The sequence below is a fragment of the Poecilia reticulata genome, chromosome 6 (assembly GCF_904066995.2).
Source record: "Poecilia reticulata chromosome 6, P_reticulata-male-v2, whole genome shotgun sequence".
In the NCBI taxonomy this organism is placed as follows: Eukaryota; Metazoa; Chordata; class Actinopteri; order Cyprinodontiformes; family Poeciliidae; genus Poecilia; species Poecilia reticulata.
In genome coordinates this window covers 30,639,200-30,667,152 of record NC_088835.1, presented here as the reverse complement: position 1 = coordinate 30,667,152, position 27,953 = coordinate 30,639,200, and the positions used below count along the sequence as shown (strand labels likewise).

Genomic DNA, 27,953 nt, shown 5'->3' with positions numbered 1-27,953 from the left:
CTGTGACAACCATTAGGGAAGCAAACAGTAATTAGTATCTTCAACTACAGTAAGAATGTGACTAAATCTGTAGCGAATCCCACAAGTGGTGCCATTTTATCATGAATAGTTTTCCATTGTTACAAATGTTTTTCCAACAAAACTGACCTTTAGGCTAAATAAAGGGGCTGCAGAAGATCATTTACACAAAACACAAAATGATCGCTAATATTTGCTGAAGGCTTCAAGAAAACATAATTAAGCCATTTTTCTGATTTCAGTTAACAACACTTTAGAGGTTTTAAAGTAAATCAGGGTACAAACAGCAGCACATAATTTCAAGTTTTAAAACCCTCACCCATCTCATCTTGGCATCCTGTAAAATTTATGTTGATGCTTTCATTTGAAATAGTTTGTTCTGACATGCAGCTCATTTGTAAACACGCCTATTAATAGTTACTACAGACGTCTGTCCATATGCTGTAACTGTTATTGATGCAAATAAGATAAAAACGTCGACATTGCACAGCCTTAGATATCACATTCTGCTGAAACCAGATTGTTTTTGACGCCTTTATGACCTTGCCCCTGCATTACTCATTTCTTATTTGCAAACACAAAACATAGACTTCATATTTCATTATGAGACCGCATGCTGTCACCATGCAACACATTCCACAGGCTGTCCCATTAAAACCGTGGCTGGCAGATAACCAGAGCAATGCACAAGCATGGAGACGTGCATGTGCAATGCAGATAATAGGACATGTCAGATTTATTGCAAGTGGATGCAGTTAAATCCTTAGTGGCTGCATTAAAAACCACCAGCGCGTTTAATTCGCCAAACGTGCAAAAGGTGCAGTCCACTGATCCCACGGCAACCTTAGGAAAACACACCGCGTTAGTCCGGCGGGCGGGAGGAATGTCATCCTACCTCCGAATCCTTCAGCGGTTAAAATCCACTCTGGTGCCGTAAGAATAAATCCATTTTGGTGGGAACGTCAGCGTTTTATGAGGGAATAAAAACAATGATGATATGAATTAGTTAGCTCTGGCCGTTGAGCCCGGAGCAGAGCAGAGAACAGCAGAGAGAGAAGGCGCAACTTGAAACTGACACAGAGCGATCGGTCCAGACCATAACGGCAACCATGGAGGGGGAGTTAGCAGTTGTTAGCTAAAAATCACCGAAGTAAGAGACAAACTTCTACAAACAGTCATTTAAAACTACCAACAACAATGAAAATAGTCCCTATATGAAGCATAAACTGTCGTTTACGAACTTGTAACTATAGTTTTTTGTTAGTAAATTGTGTCTCACCCCCTCGCCCCGTCTCTGACTTCTCCTGCATGTTTTAGCTCAGTTTAATCCGATTGGTCTCTGCCAAGGTGACGCAGCACAACTGCTACGTTTGCTTGGTGTGGGAAACAAGACAGACGCCCAATGTCAAAGAGAAAAAATGCGTCAGCGCGTCCGCCATATTGTGGATGGCAAACTCGCTTTTAATATTTACTGTTAACAAAAAATAATATAATAAAATTGACATATCTTTCACTTAGTCTATTATTATTATTATTATTATTATTATTATTATTATTATTATTATTATTGTAATCATCATCAATAATAATAATATATTTTATTTATACTGCCCTTTGTGTAATTTTATTATTGTTTTCATTTCTGTTATATTATTTAATTACAAAAACAGAGCGTAAAGACAACTAAACCAGGTGCAAATTGTAAAAAAAAAATTCTTAATTTCTCTTTTTTGCTTTTTGTTTATGATCTACATAGTATTTTTCTATTTTGCAATGACGCCTAACATATTTAGATCAGGGGTTTTCAAACGTATTTTCAAAGGTCTGGAGGACAAAGTCATAAACAAATCTCTTAAGAAAAATTATACTTTATGTTTACACTTGTAACTGTGATATTTAACAGTAAAGGGCAATAATGACACTTTTTACATAAACTTGATAAAATTATTTCTCTTGCCTCAACAAGTAGCTAGCATTTCTTTATGAATTTGAATGAAGAACATACATGAACTAGAGTTAAAGTGTAAAAAGGGCATGAAATACCAAAACCACTGATGTAAATGTTAAAGATACCTGGAGACAGGTAGAAATCTTTAGTAAAAGGATCTTTTCACAGGCAGATGTTTCCCAGACTTCCTCTCTGTTTTAATTTGCTTTGACAATTCGTCTCATTACATCTAAGCAGACTCCACACATCCTGGACACATTGGTTTAGGATTTTACCTTCAGCTTATTTGCACTACCACAACATGCCATTAAAAATAGATAAATATTGGGTGAACAAAGAAATATATTTATAAATTGTTGCTTTAGCTTGTATTTTGTTTCCTCTATATTTATAAATAATAATCTGTACGCTGTGAGGGCTTGAAATCAAAGTCAAATTCCTTGCAGTGTGTTCAATCTGGGCCAATAAAACTGATTCTGATTCTGCTGTCAGGTCCCTCCCACATGGCTGCTGGTTCTAAAATAAGACTCGGATCAGGTCTGGACTGAACTGCCTTTCATCCCAGGTCAAGTTAGGAGTTTGGACTAAAGAATCACTGGTTGATAGAGCTTTAAGTTCTCATTAATAGTGCAGCGTCATGTTAACCTCTGTGCATGATTACACACCATAGAAAATATAAATCACTTATCTTAGCAGGAAATTCAGAAAGGTGGATGTTATCAACAGAAGACCATAAAAAAGGCATCATAAATCAATAAAATAATAAAAATTAACTGTGTGTCATTCCATTAAAATTACAGGAAAAATCCATATGATGTGCTGGTTCTAATTTCTGAGTTCTTATGAGTTTTTTGTTTAAGGGTCTATAACTTCCACAAAAGTCCATTCGTCTGTTTCACACACAGATTGTGCAACGGGTTTAAGTGAGGCTAAAGTTAGCTTCAGTGGAAGACCATAAGATTACAACTCTGGAAAATTATAACGTCCAAACAATTGCTTTACAAGGAAAGACGTTGCATAAAAATGATTTACTGTAGCGAGCCTTTGGCTGCTCTCTGCAGACAGAAATATGCGCCACTGATAAACTGCTTTGTTCTTTCTCAATCACAAAACAATCTTGCATTTGTCTTCCTGCTACAAAAACATACAGTATTTTCTTTATCAACGCCTCACCAGTTGTGATTATTTAAAGAATGGAGGGAAGAGATAACTGAGAATCACTTAGTGAAGCCGCTGCTGTTTGTCACAGGAAATGTCTTCTACTTACAGGATGGTAAAGATCAAATGTTAAATTAAATCACAGGAAAACACAAAGGAGACAATCAGATCAATTTCCTTCACTTTGATCAGAAAAGGCCTTTTATTTTTGTTCTCTGCTCTGATTGGACAGTTAAAATCTTCTCTTAGATCAAACTCCACGTTAGGTATTACATCATATTCTCTCCTTCTTTAACTTTCTTTCAACTTGTTCATAATTTTGTTTGCTTGTTTTTTGTGACCAGAGACTAAAGACGTAAGGTATTTATAATCCCTCTCAAACAGTTTAAAGTTCAACTTCTATACAGCCACATAGCAAAACTCATTCATTGTTCTAATGATGAAAGAATGTTTTCATTGCAAAATGTCTATTCCACCTAACTGCACAAAATCAATAAACAATATCTGAACATTTTATTAATTTCTGACTAATACTTTGTTTTTTCCATCTAATAGTTTTACTGCATCACTAAAGAAGGATGAGTTGTAATGATTTAGTAAACGTGTTTCAGTCAACGTGATTCTTGCAGGTAAAGTTTGCATTGCTTCCTCGTTCTGCTGTTTTCTTCACCATGGAAAGTGTTCCTGACTCAGCGCTCAGGGGTTTAGCTGTGTGTGTCAGAGCTCCTGCTGCTTTAAAGGGGCGGTGTCATGTAAAACCTTCTTTTTATGGATTTACATCATGTTGTTCCCTCATCAAAAATATACCTGATTCTTTCATACGTGTTTGAGAAATCCTTTAATCTCCATGGCAACCATTCAGCTGTGCTAAACGCCTGGGTGGACCTAGCTCCACCCTCTGCCTTCTCCACAAGCTTCTGGGTTTCAGCCTCAGAGAGCAGTCCTTCTCCAGAGACTCCCCCACTCAGTTCCTTCAGACTAGCCAGCAGCAGTTAGCAAGCGCCTAGGGGAACTGCACCTCTGCTGAGATCATTCCTTTAGCTACTTCTCAGTGAAACACTGGTAAAAATGTTGTTAAAGGTTAAATAGAGGAGCCATGTTAGTTGCTGAAGGCGGAGTTTCAGAAAAAGTAGGAGTTTTTAAAGAGACATAGGCCCAATTAAAAGATGCTAAATTACAAAGTAAGGTTTCTTTTAAGCCATTTCTGATATATATGTCATTTTTTAACAACTGATGTTAACATAGTTACTTCATTGTGCTATAAAATGGCACAATGTGCCTGGTAAACAAGCTTCCTCAGTCAGCTTCAGCCAAATTTATTTCCATTTTCCCAGCTGCTTTAGTTGATCGTTTTGTCCTTTGACAACATTTCAACCAATCTGCAAAGAGACAGTATAGATGCCAAGATGGTGAGCAGCACATTGGACCATTGAGCTCCTGCATGTGCATGGTCCAACCAAATTCCTGCCCAATCGGCGACAACTGGACAAGGCAACCCATAGTAAACAATTATACCGAAAGATTTCAGCTAAACTGGCAGCCCAAGAGCACAAAAGACACAAAATGACACCATCGCAGCCCGCACACGTTCCTGTCCCAATTCACACCTATAAAGAGAGGAACGCATTACCAATGGAGACCCAGCTGAGCCAAGCATTAACCAGATAGAGAGAAACCTGACTTTCTAGAAGAGGCTTTTGTGTTTTTATGTGATTTTTATTTATATGGCTGTTTTCTTTCCTGTCCATCCCAGTCAGTCCCAACAGACGGTGAAAATGAGCCTGTATCTGCTGGGTGTTATATTATTACATTGTATATTAGTTTTTGTGATCTGCAGATGAAAATTCAGTGTGGACCCAAAACCGGATCTGGATTTGACCTGCTTGTTTTGCTCAGTGCCTTCCAGTCACATTTACTGCAGACTGATGTCAAACTGAACTATATCTCTGTAAAAACAACTTCACATTTTTGAAACTCTAAAAATGTCTTCTTATCAGGGAAATAATGTTTTGTACATGCAGTCAGTTACAATCTAATAAAAAAGGCTCCAGCTGGAGCGCGATTTAAAACGTCTGAACTCTAAAAGTGTTTTTAAGCCAGGAAATCCCTGTTTCCAGCAGCACAAGGACATTCTACATATGAGGTCTCCAATCAGAACAAGCTGCCCTAGTTGGATTTGCACGGATTTGCTAATTAAACAGAACCACAGGAGGATGCAGAGAAGCAAACAGGTCTGCTTGTGTGAGAGTGAACTGGATAGAGAGAGGAAGAGAGCAGTTTAAAGCAGCAGGAATGAAAATAAAGGCTAAATCACTTGCTGCCAGATCACAATACATCAGAGAGAGATTCACCACATTATGGAAGTGCCTTTATCAGAGCTGAGCTGCTTGATCTCACCACGCCTCTGTTCACTATAGAGATCTGTCATTCAGGATGAGCGGACGCTGACTAAAGCACACAAACAAAGGCCTGAGGTGAGGCGCGCCGCGTTCTCAGTGGATCACAAAAAATTCACATGATGTCACCTGCGAAATCCTTAAAGACACACCGTCGGATATTTATCTCAGTAAGTGGAACCGAGTCAGTCATCTGGGTTAGCTGCGGCTGGATGAGACGAACGGACAGAGATGACTTACAGCATGGAGGGCAAACGGGAACAGGCACCGGATCCGAAAAGGTTTCCCTCCCTCCGGCTCGCAGCGTTCGATTCTCCTCCTTCCTCTCTGTCTGCCTCCTCTTCTCTTGCTCTTCTTTCTCACCACAGCAAGATGCTGCCCGGACCAGGGCTCGTTGTCATGGCAACCAGGAAGGGGAGCGGGGGACACACCATGTGACCAGGTCTTTCTGTTTACTGATTGGCCGGATGCAGTGAAGTAAGAAGGAAGAGACGAGGGGTGTCAAATCACCCACCAGATCCCAGATTGGAGGAATCCTCAGCGAGGCGACACAAAGGCTGTCCTCTGACGGTGGACGAGGTGGACGAGGTGGACGATTCCTGACTGACTTCTGGACATCTGTCTGGTTGGGATGTCACTTTTATTCAGGTGTTTCAGATTCAGTTCATCTGTTATTCTGCTGAGCAGCATATGAGGGTCCAGTGGATGAAAAAATAACAAATCTGCTAATCCATCACACTATCCTCCTACACAGGCTGCAGAGGATCACCGAACCAAACCGGATGCACAACAGACAGGAGTACAAGTGACTAAAACATGAATCAGAGACAGAATACACACAGAGGGCTACGGCTGCAGCCAACAACTATTTTAGTAGTTGATTATTCTGATAAGAAATGGATAAAAAATCGGCTCCTTCTGAAGGTTTTTTAACCACATTAGCTTCTTTTTTTTACAGTATTAAAAGATGCCAATTAACAATTCAATTCCTTTTTTAAATAAGAAAATAAGCATTTCATTGTCTAAAATGCAATAACAGCGTTTCTCTAGTATGTGCTTGATCATTTATAAAGGATGAATCTGCAGCTAAAAAATACTTCTATGTAAAACGTTCAGGCCTTTCTGCTTGAAATGACATTAATACAGTGCAGGGCTGATCAATTGATTATTATTATTACTTGATTGACCAAATAATAATTGGATAGCAAACGGTGCTTATGAAAATTCTTTATAGAATTTGAACCAGGTGAAGCTAAATCCACTATTTAGAGCCACTTCAGGAGTTCTGGGTAGAACAACGACAGAGTCAAATATATATAAATAACTGTATAAACTCTGAATATGCTGTTCTTTTAGCAAAATGACTTTTAGGAGAGAGCTGTTGCCTTGCAGCAAGAAGGTTCTGGGTTCGATTCCCGGTCTTTCTGCATGGAGTCTCTATGTTCTCCCTGTGCATGATGGGTTTTCTCCGGGTACTCCGGTTTCCTCCCACAGTCCAAAAACATGACTGTCAGGTTAATTTGTCTGTCTAAATTGCGTGTCTAGGTGTGAGTGTGTGTGTGCATGGTTGTGTGTCCTGTGTGTCTCTGTGTTGCCCTGCGACAGACTGGCGACCTGTCCAGGTGACCCCGTCTCTCGCCCGAAACGTTAGCTGGAGAGGCACCAGCACCTCCCGACCCCACTGAGGGACAAGGGTGTAAGAAAATGGATGGATGGATGGATGGATGGACTTTTAGGAGTCTGTAAACTCCATTTAAGGTTTAATCAATTACTAAACTAGTTGAAAATTATCTCAATAATCAATTCATCATAACTAATCACAATAATCGTTTCAGATTATCCAGGAGTTTTTCTTACTCTCGTTGCTGCTTTCTTAGATAACTTACAATAATATATCAATTCTGATGCACTGTACCATAATTAGGAAAGTAATAAACTGCATTCTTGAAGCTGGATGTGACTGTAGCATTATAAAATGGAATAGAGTTTAATTTATCTAAATTACACATTTATATTTGGATACAAACTGAACCACTTTGTACATTTAAAAGACATTTGGTGCCAAATAAATAAAACTGAATGAAATTAAATTGTGTCAGAAACAAGATGCTCTTAAACTAGTCACAGATATACATTATGCAGATAAATGCTTCCAAAGCCATAAGTGGGCAGGGAGCTGAATTAATAAAACATGAACTACTGACTATAAAGCCATCTGTTTCTCCACTTACAGGCTATAAACTGTTGTTCAGTGAGAACAATTTATAAAATTAACTTATCACAAAAAATCCCCTTCCAAATAATTGCTCCTACATCATCTATAATATACTGTATTTAGTGGATTTTTGTTAAATAAGTGGCCTTTTAGTGTTGTTAATTTAGATGAAAGAAGGTTTCTTTTAATAAAAATATAAATAATTATTGTTCACAGTTCTAATTCTGAAAACGGTTCTGATTGATATTAAATGTGTGCTTATAGAAAGTAAATAAAACAGAACTAAACTGGAGCGTTGAGGCTGGATCGCCCCCCTGTTGAGAAAAAGATCAGTAGGTGGCAGAGATAATGAGAAACAGTTATGCTAATAGATGATCCCGTCATGTTCATGGCGGCCATCAGGAGCCAGTCACGGGCCAATGAGCTTCGAGCTGAAGAGGAGGAAGAAGAGGAGGAGGAAGGGTGCGACTGGTAGAGGAATGTCATTCATTAACATTTCTGATAAATCTGATCTCTTCATGAGCTGAGATCAATATTTATAGCAAATGGAAGAAAAAAAGAAATGATTTTTCAAGAAAGAATGTGAGATTTGATAAGTTTAAAGTGGGAAATCATTAAATAATTCAGTATTTTAAAAAAATTGGTAGGAAGAAAAAAGTTGGCAAACAAACTCAGCGGGTCAGAGAAAAGGTCAAGCATTGTTAGCCTGCTTGACGTCATGATTAAAACTACATTCCTGAAAAAGTCCAGATGCACATGAGGTCAACATTTAGGAAAATAAACAGAGAGACTAAAAGTTTAACTGTGAGAGAATGAAACACCTTAGATCAGATTAAATGAGGTGATTTAACAAATCTGTGTTCTTCTCAACAATCTGAGGTTTTGTTTACACAACAGAGCCTCAAAACGTTGCTAGAAAAAAACTCAGAAATGAGCAAATTTTACATTTTTCAAATGTTTTTTTTCTAGAAAATTTCTGGAATTAGTCTCAAAGCTTTTGAGCTTTCTGGTGGAAATTTACTCCTCTCTCTCTTTTTTTTAAATCTACATTGGCCCTAATAAGCCGTCATATAAAGCAGACGAAAAGCAACTGGAATTTGCAGGTGAAGCAAGATGGATTTTCTCTACTGAGAAAGCCAAGAAAAACACAAGGAAGCACAACTATAACTCCATCTTCCATTAAACTGTCCACCAACAGAACAGTAGGCAGGAATAAAAGGTGAAAGTCTGAACATTTGGATGAACACCATGAGAACGCTCTCTGTTCAGACAGGAGTTCTTCCAGGAACAGCTCCAGTATTTTAGGTAACCCGAATCAATCCAGGCTGTAACTCGAACATTTAATTTCCTCCAGAACTATGAGAGCTAACCCTGAGCAAACACCATGTAAATCAGCCTCCCTCTGCCGCCCCAGAGCATGATGGGGAGCAGAGGGTGTGTGTCCGCGATGGTAGGGGGTCCTGGGGAGAAAACGAGTCAGAAAAGTAAATAAAAAACCCACAGACAGTGGCCGAGCGAAGAGAGAGAGAGAGAGACGGGGCAAACAATGAAAGCCAGATTTCAGGAGGTCTGACTGTGGTCAGTCTGAGTCTAAATTTAACTGCATGTGTTTAGGAGACCTCAGAGCTGTGTGAGCAGCGCAGCAGCCAGCAGTGGTCAGGGCGCGGCTGCAGCGAACCCGTTTCTCACCCCGCTGTCCTCTCACTGCGTCCACCAGCTGCTCCACTGCTGCACCATAAATCCTGTCATTCCACAGTTACAGGGGTCATGATGACCCTCTGGCCTGTGTTAAACACGTATAACACCGTCACAGTTAAGAACCAAAGCGATTATTCAGACTGCGGGCTTCTAAGGGCCCGGAATGAGTCCAGTTGTGGCCTGTAGTTAGAAAAGGCCAGGAGTATTTCTACACCAGACTGTAAGAGGGACCAAAAGTTACATAAATCTGTTCCTATTTCACCTGGATTTCACCCTGACATATGCAGTGTGCAAAATGTAGGAGTTCTTAGAATTAGTGATGAGATTCAATCAAAATATTAGGGTCTGTAATTAATTAATTGCATTTTAATTTATCATCAAATAAGCAACATTCTCAATTCTAAAACCCTTTTTTCTGCTAAATTATTGAATAAATAGAAGTATGAGCTCAACAACAAATAAATGTGTTGTTTTTCATCTGCTCTCCAACCATCAGATTGGAGCAAACTGTTATTCTAGCCATTCAAATGTTTTGTTTCTTACTCATTATGTTAAGTGTTCGTCTGGTTGGTTGTGGTAATTCACTTTTATTGCTGTCTGATTAGCCCTGGAGGTTCCAGTAAATATCAATTAATATTAATATGAACTCTGGTTTAAGAAATATTAACTGTGGCTGAAAGATTTGCGGCACCTCTCTTAAAATCCTTTATAAGATCTGTTCTTTTACCTTTCACCAAATCTCAAAAGCTTCCAGATGGTTGTTTCTCTTAAGACAGTTTTAGATAATATTTATTGTGTTAAATAAAGTTTCAGTGATAATATCTCACATTCCTCTCTGTTTCCAGCTCACCTTGCACTGCAGGCACCCTCTTTAGTTCATCAGTGTTTCTCGCAATGTTGGCTGCTGTTGTTGTGATAAAGCAGCTCCAGATCAGATACCAAACAATGACTCAGAACATTCTGTGTTTCTGTCTGAACCACCATCAGAGCTGCTTTCTGTGTCTTTTTCAGCTCCGCTGCTCCAGATGCTGATCCATCTGTGATCCGATCCGCAAAGGAATAGAGGCAAAGCTTCTGGGAGGATATGAAGCTAAGTTACTGTCAGTAAATGTACATATTCTTTTACAGCAATCTGAAGCTCTGTTTATGTGACAATGTTTCCAAAAACGTCTTTCTGTTAAAAGTGACCTATTTTGCTTCCTTGAACAGGTTAGGATAGGTTAACGGGCGATACTAAACGTGTTCATTACATTTTTTGCACAAAATCGTTCTTAGCTTCAAACAGATGCACGTATACAACTGTACATCTTTGAAAAGCATTAGCAGAACCTCCTGCACAACCAACCAGAATGCAGCAAGTAGTCTCTGAATGGCAGGTCAACAACTAAACTCTTGTCTTTTCCAGCAGCCATTGTACATTGTCCATAGATTATGACTCAACAATCTGGAGGATTTTGAAACTTCTCATTTTCCAGACACCAAAAAACATTGACTTATTGTCAAAAACGGTTTGGGTGTTTTATTAAGGGTTTGTGCTTCTTTGAGAAGCATTAGAAACTCAAGTGGAAGTACAAAAATGTGCAAAATGTGAATTTTGCATAATGGCTTACCTTCAAGTTTACAACTCCACTTTTATTGACACTTCTGGTTATAAAAAGACAAATACTTATCTTTTTATGTGCAGTTGGAGCTCGTTAGCGTAGCTCACGTGAGCAGGTGCTGACTGTCATTTCTGGTTTCTTGAACGCGGCACGTTCTGCACATTCACAGTGAGTCTGAGCACAGAGACAGCCTGAAGACAAAAGCTAAATGCCATTCTGTCTTTACAATGGCAGCAAAGAACATCATGAACAGATGCAGCCACACATCTGACTCATCAGCATTCATAACAACCAGCAAACACAAAGTCACACTGACACGTGCCTGTCAGCCTCATCCTGTCAGGATCTTAAAGCACATGGGTTCAAACCACGTTTCAAACTCAAGGACCGTGGACCAAATCCAGCTCTAGACAAATTTTAGTTGTATGCTATCCTGCCAAATTAAGTCAAGGTGTTATTTCATTTCCAGAGGTAGTTTTATCAACACATTCTTCCAGAATTGACCCTTTAAAAACAGTCTTTCTCTTGTGACCAAGCATTAAAATGAGTTTCACACCCTGGCTTAAAGTGTTTCCTCATTGATGATTCTTGTGGAGAAAACATAGGTTGTTTTCACACCAGATAGTCCTGTAGACTCGGTTCGACTGATTACCAAAATTGCAACATTTGATCCATTTGCAGCTGCTGCGGTTCTTTTTCTCTCTGCATAAAAACCAGCCAAACCCTTTGAGCAACTTGTTCCCCTCCTCACCTGTGGGGGCGCTGCACCAAGAACCACTGAAGGAAACAACACAAAACCTCTGAAGAAGACACTGACAGAAACAAAATATTTCTCTTTCCCAAGTCATTTCTCCTCCTAGCGCTAGACTAGCACATTAGTTTTGGTTGTATTTACCCAGAATGCCCTGCTCTGTAGTCCACTGTCTGCTTCTGGAGCGGATCTCTGATGTCTGAGTTTGCTTTTTTTAGTCCATATCAGAGTTCGATACACATTCACACAGCCCAAACTAACCCGGCTCTATGGACTTTTGGGTCAGGAATTTAAAAATAACCAGACTAATATCTATGTGTTGAAAATGCATGTGTAACTGGGTCTATATTAATAGTTTTATATTTCCACAAAATGTGTTCTTTTATGTATTTGTCTGCTTCTACTTGACTGTTGCTGTGTTCCTCTGTGTACTGTAAGAGGTTTGGTCCTCCAACTCCGCCTTATTTTCTTCTTCTTTTGTTCAGGGCCCTCCAGGACTATTATAAATATTAAGTTATTAATTTCCTCTCCCCTTTTGTTATTCGTTCCACTGGGGAGAGGCAAGTTTTATAATCTATTGTAATCCTTTCATTTATATTGTTCAAATGTTTATTTTTCCTTCTGTATTAATGATAAGTGTTTGGATATTTTCATTTGAGTTGCTATTACACCTTTATATCATTTGATGCATGCTAACTATTATTTTGTATAGATCGGGTTGGAGAACTGGAGCACATGCTAGGTGCTAATGCTAATATCTCCAAATTGACAGGTACGTTAGCAGCCCTTTTGTTATTCGTTCCACTGGGGAGAGATTAAATAAACGGAGACCCTCCAAACCCAGACTTGATGTCTTGTGGTTTGTCTGATCACCACACAACACACACAACGCAGAAATCCACCGGTCACACATGGAAGGCAGAAGTCGAGGAGAATTTCCTGATACTGACAGATTGAGGTCGATGAAGCGAGTCAGAAGTGACAACATGCAGTCGATGCCTCTCCCAACAGAACCATTACTGGTGTCCAGTAACAACAAACTGGTCTCTGTCCAATTAGACATGACTCATCCACCTGAGGCAGATTCAAAGCCGTCACTCACTTCTCAGATCACAGCACAATAAGTTATTTAAACTGAAGTTCAACTATTTAAACAAACATTTCTGTATTTCAGAACAACATAATGGGCCCCTGTCAGGTTTTCCAATATGGCTCTCCAAATTTTCTCTACTGATATACAGTAATATTCATGAAATTAGAATATGCTAAGATTAAAAATTACAAACTTTACGTAGGTACTTTGGATTATGCACAAAGTTTTGTTTTTAAAAATACTTTTTATTAGTGTGGTGTATTATAATCTTAAATCTTGTATTTTCACTAAAATCATCTTAAAAGATGAAGCTACTGAAATGACCCTTTCAATAATATCTTAGTTTATTGAATGGGACTGTATATTTCTAGGAAACTGTAAAATTACTTAGAAATCAGAACCTGACGTTCTGTTCTGAGGCTGAGCAACAAAGTGACTTTTATAACAATTAGGAAGGATTTTTCTGGTAACTCCTGATCCTGAGGCCAAATCAAATCCTGATGAACGATTTATCTCAATGCTGTTCCCTCTGAGGTTTTGAAGATCCTGACAACACGTTCTGATTGTTCTGTTTGATGTGAAACCGTTTTATTCCAACATTTTGAAATATAACAGAGATCTTTCACCTGTCAACACTCTTGTAAAAACTCAACCAAGGATTAGTGATGGAGCTGAGAATAAGACCGCAGTTTGTTCAGAATCTATCAGGTAAATAAATGCTTTTTGCTCCAAGCTTTAAAAATGCTCAACTGGTATTAAGACCAGGCACTCTCTGTATTCATTACATGCAATCATGGTTGTATTTATATATATATATTAAATCAAATAGTCATATGTATCTGATGCAGATGTTTAATGTGGTCAACTTTCTATATTTTGGTTTCTCTAACAATCAGATTGACAAGAATAGATTTGTCAGGAAAGATCACAAAATGCAATGTAGGAAACACAGGCTGCTACATCCATCTTAGCTTGGACTGCAGACTGTACACTGTTAAAAAAAAGAAAAAAAGATTTGAGAAGGGCACTTTTTTGTTCAGAGGAAAGAGTTTAGGTCAGGGGTGGGCAATCCTGGTCATGGAGGGCCGGTGTCCTGCAGCTCTTAATGTCTCCCTGGTCCAACACACTTGAATCCAACAGCTGAATCTCCTCCTAAGTGCAGTCAGGTTCTCCAGAGTCCTGATAACAACCTCATTATTTTACTCAGGTGTGTTGAAGTTGAGACACATCTAAAAGTTGCAGGAGACCAACCCTCCAGGTTTAGGTCCTCTATCATCAGGTTTAACCAACCTGATGGGAGGAGGAGATGTAATTTAAGTGACTTTAAACATGACATGATTGTTGGTGACGAACGTTTGTCTCTCATTTTTACTGAGAATTGTGTGAAAAACAAAATATCCAGTGAGTGACAGCAGTGTGGACATAAACGTCCTGCTGATGTCGGAGGGAAATGGGCTGAGCGGTTCCAGACGATACTCAAGCAGCATCAGCTCAGATAGCTACTCGCTACAACCAAGCTACACAAAAAACATCATCTCTGAACGAGCAACACGTTGAACCTTGAAGCAGCTGAACTACAGCAGCAGAAACCATGCCAGGTAAGAACAGGAAACAGAAAATATCCTGTCTTATTTTACTGTACACAATATACTGATCATTTTCTGCGCTAGTAAAACGTTTCATTCCTGCTTGCTGAGCAGTTCACTCTCCAAATTCTCACATCTAATCAAACGGATTCCTGCTCCGAGTGTCAACAGACCAACACAACCAGACACACCATACAGTCCGCAGCTGTTCAAATATTGTGACCCGAGTTCTCCGCCCGGCACAAAGAGGGTTTGTGATGAACGACCAGAACACAATGGCTTGGAGAACAAGGATCCAGTCCCTGTATGTTAGACGGTTTCATGTGAAGCTGCATCTCTGAGAAATGTCTGCCGTTCAGCTTGAGTCACGCTAAACAAATACGAGGAAACCAAAGAGAACCGACCAGAGCAAAGCATGAATTAAATAAATGACATATGATACGGTGGTTTCTAGACTTAAATCATATTTTTTCTGTCTTTCAAGAGAACAAAGCTGCTTTTGTCTTGATGTTTTCTTTGTTTTTCACTCTTAAAAAAGACATTTAAAGCCATTTACCAATCCTGCAGCCAAGATCTCTGCGATTCTATGCAGCTGGTTTTAAAACTTTATCTCTTCACAGTGATGCTTGATTGTTCCAGTCAAACAATAAGTTCCCGCAAACAAAAAATCTAAGATATTAGTAAAATGATTCTGCAGCCTTTCAGCAACACTGTATGTCAGATAGGACTTCAATTAGTAATAATCAGTTATTCTGATGATGAATCACATAAAGAAAACTGACACATTCTGCTGATTTTTCAGAATTTATTTAAACTATTCCAGTTGACGAGTTCTGGGAAAATATTTACAGACACACGTTGTTTTATATCTTAGATGCTAAGTTTAAGATACAATTTTGTGCAGTTTTGGTTTAATTACCACTCTGACTGTGTTGTTAATAATGTAGTTATCAATTAATTGTTAACTAGAGAACAAAGACCAACAAACTGAGCAGTAATTAAGCCAAACTGCATAAAAATACTTACATTTTGAACTTAAGACTAAATGAAACGAGTTTAAATATTTTAACTCGTCTTTAAATATGTTCACCTTTTGCCTTCAATTATTAACCAGTTAAATAAAAAACATAATCAACAGATCAACTCTACGTTGAACTGTTGTTCAGTCAAACAGAAAAGGTCGAACTTTTCACAGGTTAGAAGAATTTGTTTAGCTGCAAAAATGATCAAACATTCACTAAATGAATGCTGTGATGGCATTTTAGGCAATAAAACGTTTATTTTCTTATTTAAAAAATGAATTGAATTATTTATTTGCACCCTTTAATATTTTCAAATTTTGCATAAAAAGGCTTAAATGAAAAATTAGCAAATTGTGCCAGTTGACAATTGACTACTAAAGTAACAGTTGCAGCTCAATTTTTTTGTTATGTATTAAGTAAACTTTACTTTTTCAGTCATTCCACCTTAAAGCAGGTTATTTTAGAAGCTAAACTCCTTTAACTGTAAGACATCCTGGTCATCCTGGCAGCCAGACTCCTGGACCGAAGGCTCAGATAATCACAGCGTCTGCCTCTGACATGAACTCAGAAAGAACGGCGTTCATTTCAGCCGCCGCCATCATCTTCTCACCCAGCCAGGAGAGTAACGCGCCATCGGGTGGCTGTAAATCATGTAGTCGGGCCTCATTTCACTAGTAACCATAGAAACACACAGTGTGATGTCACATCCGATCCGCTGGCATACGCAGCAGGAGCAGATGTGGAACCAGGCCGGTTTCACTGAGGTAATCGGACTCTTCGTCGTACCTTCAGGACCAACACAAACACAAAACGCAGAGGAGTTTTATTTTTCTGCAGACAGATACCTTATCTAGCCTGAAAACCTCACGAGTGCATGAATCAAACCAGAACCAAGTCCAGAGCCTCTGACTTTCTCAGGATGACTCCAGGCAGAAAACGTTTCAGGGGGAGGAAGACTGAGGATGATGAGGATGGATGGACCTCGTCCCGACCCGTTCTCCTGACGCCCGGCTCTGCGTCGCTCCGAATGCCCAGCAGGGACCCGCACCATGTCCGACCCGACCCGCTCCGATCTCACATTCAGTCACGACTCTTCATGAATCCTCTCAGCACAACTGAGACGTGACCAACCCGTCAGGCGTTCACACACCTTCAGCTTCCTCTGCCAATACACTGAAACATCTTACCAAGTATTTCTGGTCTAGGTTATAGTTAAAATATCTCAGAACCAGACATGGGAGCCTGTTTTAGGTAAAGTAGTGGTTAAAGTGGTTCCCATGTTTTGTTTCACTTAAAACATAGGAAATGTGTTGCTGTAGGTGAAATAATCTGCCGGTGGAACCACTAATGTCCAGGAATTATTAAGGACAACAAACTCCTTCATCTTAAAAGCTACTTATCAGCTCGTTTTGTCTTATTTCAAGTCTACTAATATATTTGGACTAGAAACTAGGCCAGGGGTGTCCAAGTAGGTCCTTAAGGGCTGGAATCCTGCATGTTTTAATTCTCTTCCTGGTTTTACAGACCTGCATCAAATGATGGCTCATTAGGAGGCCTAAGGAGAACACTGACTTGCTGAGCAGGTTGTTATAACCACTAGGGAGAGAACTAAAACATGCCGGATGCCGGGCCTCGAGGACAGACTTTAGACACCCCTGAACTAGGCCAAAAATACCTGGAAAGATTTTGTGTTTTTGTTTTGTGTGCTTGTCTTGCTGTATCATTTTTGTTCAGGATAAATGTTTTTTCAATACTTCATGACATTTCTCATGTTTTTCACTTTTATTTTTGATTTTAGAGTAACATACTGAAACAATGTTAGTTTTATTTTCAAGATTTAATTGTATTTCTAGTCTTAAAACAAGACCAGTGTATCTGTGTGTATTAAAAATAAGAATAACGCTCTTCATGTTTGTAACACTGTCATTTAAGTTTAATGAAATCATTATATAATATTCTGAAATAACAGAGATATGAGGTAGGAGGGCCTAGTCAAAGTCCAGGCCCAGTTTGAAGGGGATTTTTCCTTATAGTTCCAGACTAGAGTCTCTCCTGGTTGCCGTTGGTGTGACGGCTGATTCCTGTGAGTTTGGAAGCAGAGGAACAGGTGAAGCCCAGAAAACCTCGGCCCGGTTTCTCTGTGCCACGTCTGAATGTGTGTTGCATCTATTTCTGAAGATCTGCCCTCTGACCTCCCGCCATCCCCCCTCCGACTCCTGGCCTGTGTTGGTGTTGTTGTGTCCAACTTGCTCCTTCAGCTCAGAGATGCCGTCTCATGTTTTCACGTCTTCGCCCTGCGAGTCGCAGCGCTTTGCTCTCTGCTTCACTACTTTATGCACAAACCCATTTATTTATCTGCCGTCCTTTAAAAAGTGGCTGGAGAATGTAGGGGCAGTAAAGTTACACAGTCAAAAATTTATTTGGGTTTTATTATTATATTATTCAATCACTTATAAACATTACAGTTTCAAACTAAATATTTAATTAGTGAACTAAATATTTAGTTAGCAGAATATTTTAGTTTAAAAGCCACATATTTTATTGGTTTTGACATAAATATGTAGCTTCAAACTAAATGTTTAGTTGAAAGCTACATATTTAGCTTGTTAACTAAATATTTAGTTACGGTAAATACATCTTTAATGTCAAAATAAATATTTAGATTGTTAATTAAATACTTTCTGACACAATTTTTAAATAGCAAGCAAAATATCTAGTTTGAAGTTACCAACTTATTTAGTTATATTTATCAACTTGTAATCTCTATTCTTAGGTTCAAACTAAATATTTAGTTTGAAGCTAAATATTTATCTTACTAACAGAATATTTGGGTTAAAAAAGTAGCTTACTAGGTAAATATTTATTTTGGAGCTAAATATTTCATCCATCCATCTTCTTTCACCCTTGTCCCTCAGTGGGTCGGGAGGGTTGCTGGTGCCTCTCCAGCTAATGTTCTGGGTGAGAGGCAGGGTCACCTGGACAGGTCACCTGGACAGGTCACCTGGACAGGTCGCCAGTCTGTCGCAGGGCAACACAGAGACACACAGGACACACAACAATGCACACACACACACACACCTAGGGGCAATTTGGAGAGGCCAATTAACCTGACAGTCATGTTTTTGGACTGTGGGAGGAAACCGGAGTACCTGGAGAAAACCCACCATGCACAGGGAGAACATGGAGACTCCATGCAGAAAGACCGGGAATTGAACCCAGAACCTTCTTGCTGCAAGGCAACAGCTTTACCAACTGCGCCACTGTGCAGCCAGCTAACTATTTAATTAAATAAATATTTACCTTCAAAATAAATATTTAGTTTGCTAACCAAATACTTAGTGAGCAAGCTAAATATTCAGTTTTGAAGCTAAATACTTGGCTAGCTCTGAGAAAATAATTTAGTTGGTTTAAAAAATATATTTATCTTCAAAATAAATATTTAGTTATCAAACTAAATATTTAGTTGGAAAGTGCCATTTATAAACGAATAGATAAAATAATAAATAGGAAAATGAACCCAGTAAATAGCCCACATTATTTTACAAATGGTAAAAACGTACCGACTAACCTGGACCCATCATTGCTTAACTTATGAACAAAGTTCACAACCATCAGTTTTAAATTACTTCAAAATAACAATAATTTATTTGAGGTCTGATTTTAGAATAGAAATAAATCTTTAGACCCTGAAGCGTCACAGTCGGTCACCGCAGCATCAGATCTGGTCAGAAATGCGTCGCGAAGCCAACAGACAGTTCTTTGTCAAGATCTACCAACTGTATAATGATGCTGACTGACTGGCTCCGTCTGTTATGAATTCAAAATACGAAGTGAAAAACATCCACCAGACGGATTATTTTAATTTTCCTCCTCACATTTTTCATCTCCGCTCCAGTTTCACATGTCTAATCAAACGTCGCCCACATCTGTAACAAGTTAGTGTGAAAAACAAAAACAGATTCACTGGAAAACAGAATCATCACGTCTGAGATCCACCAACATTCATGGCTGCTCCCTAAATCACAACACATGCACTGCAAACAACACAATCTAACAGGTATTCCTGTCTCCTTTCTATAGCAAATATCTTAGTGCAGTTGAATTAAGACAAAACTAACTAAAAGGTAAATCATCAGCAAAATACAGGAGCTGCTTTTAAGTAAATAATTCCTTCATATTGATGAAAAACACTAATTAAATTGGCAGATTTTTTTCACTTAAAATGTTCCTGTTATAAGTATTTTTCATCAATATTAAGGAGTTATTTACCTTAAACAGACCCATATCTTGCTGAATTGATAGTTGCAAGTTAGTTTTGTCTTATTTTTAAATATTTGCACTAAAAACGAGACATAAAAAAATAGTTGGTAAGGTTTGGTGTTTTTTGCAGTGTGTGCTTTGCGTCAGTAGAAACGTCCTTGTCCAGTTTGGTTTTGCTGACATGTGTAACTGCTCTCACATGTGGTTCTACATGAAGCCACTGACGCTGCTAATGGCTTTAGCTTGTGTAGCTGCTCTGCTGGTGGACGCCACACGGTTAGAAACCTGATACCGATGTCAGATGGAGACCACATGTCCGCTCACAATCAAACACCGACCCACCTACAGCGCGGCTGTTCTACACTCAGACCCGTTCTCAATCATCAGCAGCCAATCCTGACTCAACTCCTCCAGCGCCGGAAGAGCATCGTGACAGACTAACAGAGGGAAAGGATGAATCAACTTCCCTGAGTTTTCCTTCCACACATCCTTTGGAAGTTACAGTGGAGAAAACACGTCAATGTTTTCAGCCCCAGATGATGTCAGTACAAACCGAAGTAATCCAGACATTGAGAGAAATCAACACAAACTACTCCATGGAATAAAGTAATAACACTAAACGGCACAGGGAACCAGCACCAAACAGGATCACTGGCACATGTTCAATACTTTGTAGCCTGTTTTTGGTACTGACTGCTACAGGATGACTCATTTATAGAGAAAGTATCTTCAAGCTTTAATTGGGTCAAATTTTAACCCAGTTTTTTTAGCTCAGCAGAGCAGCTGAGGATGTAAACAGTTACATTTTGGTATTTTCCCAGTTGACCAATTAATGGTCCAAATGCTATTTAGCTTCAAGCTCAATATTAAGCTAGCAAGCTAAATAATCCAAATATTTGGTTAGCACATATTCAAGTGAAATATTTAGCTTAACTTGCTAACTAATATTTAGTTTGAAGCCAAGAGTTGTGTTTGTAAATTAAATATTGTCTCATTTAACTTGCTAATTAAATATTTAGTTTAAAACTGACATTTATAAATCAATGATTAACATGGTGAAAATATGACTTTGAAAAATAAACCCCCACTTTTATTACTTATTACAGCTTAAAAACCAAATTGTTACTGTTGATGTTTGGCGACATAACTTTACAAATGGCACCACAAAAATATGATGGTTTTTGTTTTAAATTGTTTGATTTTATATCTATGCCTTATTGTGATTCCTAACATATTTTAATTACACATTCCCGTAGTTATTGTGTAATTTAAGTCATGTATTCATAACTCTGAGAGCTCCTACTTTTATTTCTGTGTCCTTAAATTTTTAAGCTCTAGAGTCTTTCAACCCTTCTTCACAAACTCCCCTAAAAATATAAGTCTAAGAATAGAAATAAAAGAAAAAAGGTGAAAAAGTAACAAATTAGCTGGTTTATTTGGTTAACCTCTGAGCAGCTGAACAATTACAACAAACAGAGGAGATCTGTGTTGATCCCATCTGTGCATTTTGTGTAAAACTCATTTACTGCTTGAATTTCTCATTATTCTTTCTAAAGAATCAGATTTAAATAAATAAATAAATAAATAAATAAATAAATAAATAAATAAATAAATAAATAAATAAAGAGTTCAGCTGAATTACAAAGTGACTGTACTGTAAATCTTTGAATGTGGAGCTACATTCCTATCACAACGTTTCACTCAGCAGATCTGCGATTTCCTTCATGGGTTTTTGAAACTTTGCTTCCCTGGTCGTCTTTTCACCCACTTGTCCTTCGGCGGCTGCTGAGCGCAGCACACTTTTCATTACGCTGATGTCTGCTGATGAGCTCAGCTCTGCTGCATCTCCCTCATCAGTAGGAACAGGAGGCAAACAGCAGCAGCAAAGTGCTCTGCAGCACTTGATTGTTGTATCAGTCAGTCACAGACGGGAGGTTATTTTTAAATAAAGTGGTTAAATAAATGTCACTGGTTGTGTTTCTGTGTTCAGGAAGTTATAATCCAGCCTGTGGCTGTTTAATGGATGCCGCTGCATACCGATGCATGTTCTGTGATTTATGGCGTGTGGTCACAGCGTGTCCGCACGCTGTTTGCAGGGACATCACTGTGTGCTGCAGCAGTGAAGGCTTCCACTTCAAACATGGAGCGGCGGTTCTGTCCAGGATTCCATCCAACATGAACAAAAACACAACATATTTGTGTTTATTATACTTTATTACAACGAGCTGCTTTGTGTTGGTTTGTCTTGTCAAATCCTAATAAGATGCACTAAAGTTTGAGAACTTCATATTATTCTAAAATTATAGTTATGCACTACTTGGTGTTGGTCTTGTATATAAAAATATGTTGAAGTGTGTGTGGTTTAAAGGTGCTCTATTACGTTTCAACAGGTCTATAGTCTGTATAAAACATGTTCATTACATTTTTTTGCACAGAATCATTCTTAATAACGAGGGTTTCTGCTCAGTTATGAACAATCTGAACTGTTTTAGGGCCTCTGTTTCTTTAAATCCAATTAAGCTGCTGCTGGCCACGCCCCCAAACGCATCGTTCATGCTCGCACAATTATCCAACTGTACATCTTTGAAAAGCAGAAGTGGAGCCTCCAGCACAGCCAACAAGAACGCAGCAAGTGATTTCTGGATGGTGACTCAACAACAAAACTGTTGTCTTTTCCAGCAGCCATTTTACAGTGCATACAGCAGGAAAACCAGCTGACCAAATATGCTGGAGCTAAGCTTGGGTTGCTAGGTAATGGGATGGAGTTGCAAGGAGACCTGCTGTGCCTGCTGATTTGTGATGTTACATTCAGAAGATTTTTGAAATGGTAAAAAAAAACATTAACTCATTGTCAAAAAAAGTTGGTTGGTTATTTTTAAGTGCTTGGGTTGTTTTTGGAAGCAGTGGAAACCAAACTTATGTACAAAAAGTACAAAAAAATGTACAAAATGTGAATTTTGTGTAGCAGGTCACCGTTAGACTTGAGGAAAGATCCACATGAACATGGCTGAGAGATTCATTGATTGCAGTTTTTCAATATTGAATGATAATGTTTTTTTTTTTTTGTCTGAAAAGTTGCTAAATATAGCAACAAAGTCAATAAGTTAGCAACAATGGGGTGATTGTTGTTTCCCACGCATGTGCAGGCGTGACGAAGTGGGCGGGTTGTCAGTCAGCTCTCACTCTGAGCGGAGCAAACGGGGACAGAGGCTGATTTCAGTAGAGAAGATCAGTTTCTCAGCCGATCTCCCAAAACTAAAGACACTGGTTAAATTTAACGGTTGGTTAGATTTAACGGTTGGTTAGATTTAACGGTTGGTTAGATTTAACGGTTGGTTAGATCTAACGGTTGGTTAGATTTAACGGTTGGTGTACACGTAGAGTCGTTATTTGTGTTCCTGTCCACCCTTAAAGCATGAGCAGGAGAAGATCTGCAGGACAATCCTGTAGAAAGATCCAGTGTTTGTTTGCAGAGATCAGCTGTGGCACAGCAGGAAAATTTCTCACTACAAATAATCGTCTGCACTGCAGGAAAAGATGGTTGAAACGTACTGAAAACATTCCAGTTTCCATCAAAATCAAAGCAAAGAGGCAGCAGGTCTGCTTTGAACTTTGAACCATGCTGCTCTTAAGGTAGAATAAACATGTTTATCGTGTCCCGTCCTCAGGGAACCGGTGGAGACGACTGGCAGCAGCTGACAGGCAGGATCAGTGTCTGAAGTCAGAGGGCAGCTGCTGAGCAAATGGTCACTTGGTCATGAATGACAGCTATTCACCTCCCCCTTTATGCATCACATGAGTGTTACCTCCTACTCAGCTCAGCGCAGGACACAATATCACTCTGTGTCCTCTGATTACAGTGGAGCCTGGTAGGAAGGGAGGAGAAACAGATCATCTGCTTCTTTGACCTTGAGGTCCGATGGAAACAGGAGACGGTGAGTGTGAGCCGGAGCTACCTGACCCGACGGCCGCAGTGTCACTGTGCATCTGAAGCAGCTGGTTTAGGCTGGCTCTGCGTCAGGCGGACGCTGTTCTGCTCCCACAAAGAGAGAAACGTCCAAGCATCTCTGAAACTGCTGCGTTTCCTGCAGCCGCTGTGACACAGCGAAACTACAAACTGACCCAATTACAGAGCAAAGGTAACCTGGATAACTGGAAGCAGCTGGGAAGGAGTTTAAAACCCGGCAAAGATCACTGACATGGTAGCTTACCAACAATTTGATTAAAAAAAATCAAATTTTCTGTGCTTTCTAGTGAGGTTTCTGACCAAAGGGCTTTAAATGACAAACATTTTAATATATCTTATCCTTGTGTGTTTTCAGAGCTGCTTTGTGATGCAAATAAGACAAAGATTACATGTGGGGTTCCTCCAGGCTGTATTCTCAGGCCACTTTCATTCAGAATCAGACAGACAGACAGAATCAGTCCCAAAACATCTTTAAACTGATGACACAAAACTTTATATTTAGTATTAAAACATAACCACAGTGACTAAGTCTGTCCATAATTCGCATCAGAAGATGGATCAGAGTGGAAAAAACAGAAGTAATTGGTTTTGGTCCCACAAATAGAAGAACATAAACGTTGTTATGAACTCCTAAAGACCTCAAATTTAACATGCAAGTACAACAAATTATACATATAAATCACAATAAGGAAGCCTGAGTCCTGACCAACATCGTGGAAATGAATCATCATCTCTAACATGCTAAATGAGAGATCACCAGAACCAGAACCAGAACCAAACCAGGAGAATCTGCAGTGGTGGCGCACTTCCGCTAATACTTCAATAAGCTAACAGAGGAGCTAATTTATTTCTTTAGCGCTTTAGCTAGCTTTGAAAAGGTTTATCGCACTAAGCTACCCCTTATATAAATTCAATTTGATTTGTTTTGTAAACTTTGAGTTGTATAAAGTTTGACATCTATGTTGGAGTTTTGGTTATGGACTGTTAACATTATTTCACATTTCTAGCATTAGCGTTTAGCGTTTAGCAGACGTTAATGCTAGTGCTTTAGCATTAGCATCTGCCAAAAGCCATGTTAGATTAGCACATTAGCTAACTAATATTTACAATTACTGTTTTAGGATTAGCGCTACTAACTTCTTAGCTAGTGGTGCCCAACACTGGGAGTTTCTGTGTTTCTCAGTAGTGGAACAAACTCTCAGAAAACCTGAAACGTGTATAAACTGTTTGCTTCTTTAAATCAGAACTGAAAACCTTATTTTTTGTTGTCTTTTTTCTATTTGAACCACCTAAATGATGCTTTTAATGCATTTTCTTCTCTTCAAATAGTTGTTACAAGATGGGGATGTTTCAAGTTGCAAACATCCCCAGTGACTGACAGCAAAAAGGGCTTTAAACAGAGGAAACAGTGCCAGCTGGCTCCTAAGCCACAGACTGCAGAAGATGCCTGGATGCTGCAGTGTGTTGCAGCCAACCAGCCAATCCTGCAGCCCTGAACACATCCTGGATGAAATGCAAGAGAATTGCATAAGAGCAAAAAGCTCCAGTGGTAAACAAGGAGAACCACATCCTCCTCCAGCAACACCACCGCAACAAATGCATCCGTCGGCGTCCACCAATAGACTGTCAAAGAAATGCTCCTTTTTCCTGGCGGTCTAGTTAAAGGAACAGTATCTGTGATGTAAACAACTCCAAGACGTCAGCAGTCAGACTGCATCAAGTGCAGTCAGCCCCAGGAGAGGCTGGTTACCAAAGCAAAGCGTCTGATTGAGAAACTCATCCCTGAATTCCTGCGCTGTGCCTCTCATTGCAACACCTCCCTCACAGAAACACACATGCACTCACAGCGAATGGCAATGCGGCGGTCGGCTCCTTCCCCAATCTGTGCCGAGGTCGCAGTGGAGAGAAAGAAATCCTCTCCTGTCATCCGTCAGAGGCTTCCCGTCACGCTGATCCTGTCTTTCTCCCTGAAAGCGAGAGCAGCTGGAGAAACAGAGAGACAGAGACAGAGACAGAGACAGGACTCTGTCAGGGAGCTAGCGCCGCGATCCGCCTCCTTCGCCTCGCCTCCTCTCCTCTCCTCTCCTCTCCTTTCCTCCCTCCCTCGTCGCTTCTCTCCAAGGTCAGTGGGTAGAGGCGCCGCTCTGACTCCTCCCAATACCCGCTTACGGGCCCCGGACACCCAGGCGGTAATTACCATCATGATCCAGATTAACTCCTGTTGTTGCTGGACGACATGCAGACGGGATTACGTCTCAGGGAGAGGGGTGGGGGTGCGACCCCACAGAGGAGGACAAAACTCTGCAGGACAGTGGAAAACATACATTCATTACACAGACTCGTTTAAGCTTTTATTTGTATTGTTTCTGTAGTATAACAATTTGATAGATACAAAAACATAGATCAAAAATAATCTCATGTCTGAATCCAAGGCTAATTTGTAACTCTGGTCCCTTTAACAGTTGATGAAAGTTGAAGATATAAAACAATCTACTGAAAACTATTACAGTGTTTAAATACGAGTCCAATTCTGCTTCATCTTTAGTTCTTAACCTTTGAAATGATCATTTTAATATCAGTTATGGTCTTAAAATCAGGGCTGCACAGTGGCGCAGTTGGTAGAGCTGTTGCCTTGCAGCAAGAAGGTTCTGGGTTCGATTCCCAGCCCCGGTCTTTCTGCATGGAGTCTCCATGTTCTCCCTGTGCATGGTGGGTTTTCTCCGGGTACTCCGGCTTCCTCCCACAGTCCAAAAACATGACTGTCAGGTTCATTGGTCTGTCTAAATTGCGTGTCTAGGTGTGAGTGTGTGTGTGTGCATGGTTGTGTGTCTCTGTGTCAGACTGGTGACCTGTCCAGGTGACCCCGCCTCTCGCCCGGAACGTTACCTGGAGAGGAACCAGCACCTCCTGACCCCACTGAGGGACAAGGGTGTTAAGAAAATGGACGGATGGATGATTTTAAAATCAGATGGTAATCAAATCCAAACTCCTAATAGAGAAGTCAGTCTGTCCAACTGTTGTCCTGTGAAAAACTATTTTAGTCTCGATTTGTGATGCTTCTAACGGCTCAGGTGAAACTGACCGATGAATTAATGCAACAGTTTAAAAAAGCAAAAACTAATAAAGCTGTCAAACCTCATTAGATTATATTTCTTCATAAAATGTTACAGTGATGACAGATTGACTTCTTATCCATCATTTCTTACAGCCTGACTGAGGCGATGTGTTTGGTTGCAGTTGGAGTTGAGGATTATTGTGGCTTAGTGAATGAAAACCCAAAATTCTGTTTCTAAGAAAACTTCAGTGTTTCATGAAACCAATCAAATGTGATTTGAATGTAGAAATTTTATAATATCGTCTAAAAAAATAGCCACGATAAGCCACAAATGTCATTGTTACAGAAGCCTGATGTTTGTAGCCTAGCATATGGATGGAAAATTGAGTGGAAGGAAAAAATGCCCGTACTGACATTATGACATGCACTTGACTGGCAGGCACACTTTGCTGACCAAAACCAAGTGGAGGAACTATGAGCTGTTGCACTGACGTAATAATTCATGCATAAGGAGCCCAAGAACTGAATAAATATGCATGTTTGTATTTATAAACCCCTTTAATATCGCTATGATTTAATAAAACCATTATCAGACAGACTTAATGTTAATCTAAATTAACATAAGTACTTACAGTATAACTGTATCTGTAATGAACCATGTCTGAGTTTCAGTTTTTGAATTGAATTTCTAAACCACAGATATTCAAACACATGATGCCACTAAAACTGCTGCTGGATAATAAAGTAACATTTTCTGCTGCCAAATTTCATAAAATACATAGATTTACAAAAGAACAATAAAGACAAATTTGACCTTGTTTTATTTTTCACAAAATTTCCTCACGTTTCAAACATTTTGCTGCTGACAATCACAACAGAAATAAACACCATATAGGAGGAATTTAGTTAAAAACAAGTGAATAATAAATATAAGAAACAAAAATAACCCACAAATGGAGAATTAAGAGATGTTGCCTGATGTGATGTCAGCACACACGCATGTGTAGCTTGTTTTAGCAGGGTAGATTTTTATCAAGAATAAATTTACAGCAAAACAAAACGTAGAAAACTCAAGAATGAAAACTTGGCAACAAGCTACATGCGAAGTGAAACTGATTAAAAGTTTGGCTTTAAACGTGGAAAAATCTGGAATAAGGGATAATTAAGGTGTTAGTTTAGTAGCTT

General features: G+C 39.3%; 1 protein-coding gene and 1 long non-coding RNA gene across 33 annotated transcripts in view; one reads left to right on the top strand and one right to left on the bottom strand.

The window, feature by feature from the left end:
* Window positions 1-25,775, bottom strand: part of mical3a (microtubule associated monooxygenase, calponin and LIM domain containing 3a) — a 95,610-nt gene extending 69,835 nt beyond the window's left edge. For 12 of the 32 annotated variants that reach the window (XM_081608366.1, XM_081608368.1, XM_081608372.1 and 9 more), the window contains exon 1: window positions 914-1,227. The gene's annotated coding sequence lies outside the window, so the exon portion shown is untranslated. Of the gene's footprint in view, window positions 1-913; window positions 1,232-5,760; window positions 5,911-25,558 lie in introns of those variants that run through there. The other 20 variants (XM_081608359.1, XM_081608365.1, XM_081608360.1 and 17 more) reach the window with 13 other exon arrangements.
* On the top strand, window positions 23,559-27,586 carry LOC145552045 (uncharacterized). Its single transcript, XR_014087986.1, has 2 exons — window positions 23,559-23,681; window positions 25,043-27,586. It is a non-coding gene; the product is annotated as an uncharacterized LOC145552045 (long non-coding RNA).
* Window positions 27,587-27,953: the final 367 nt, after the last annotated feature.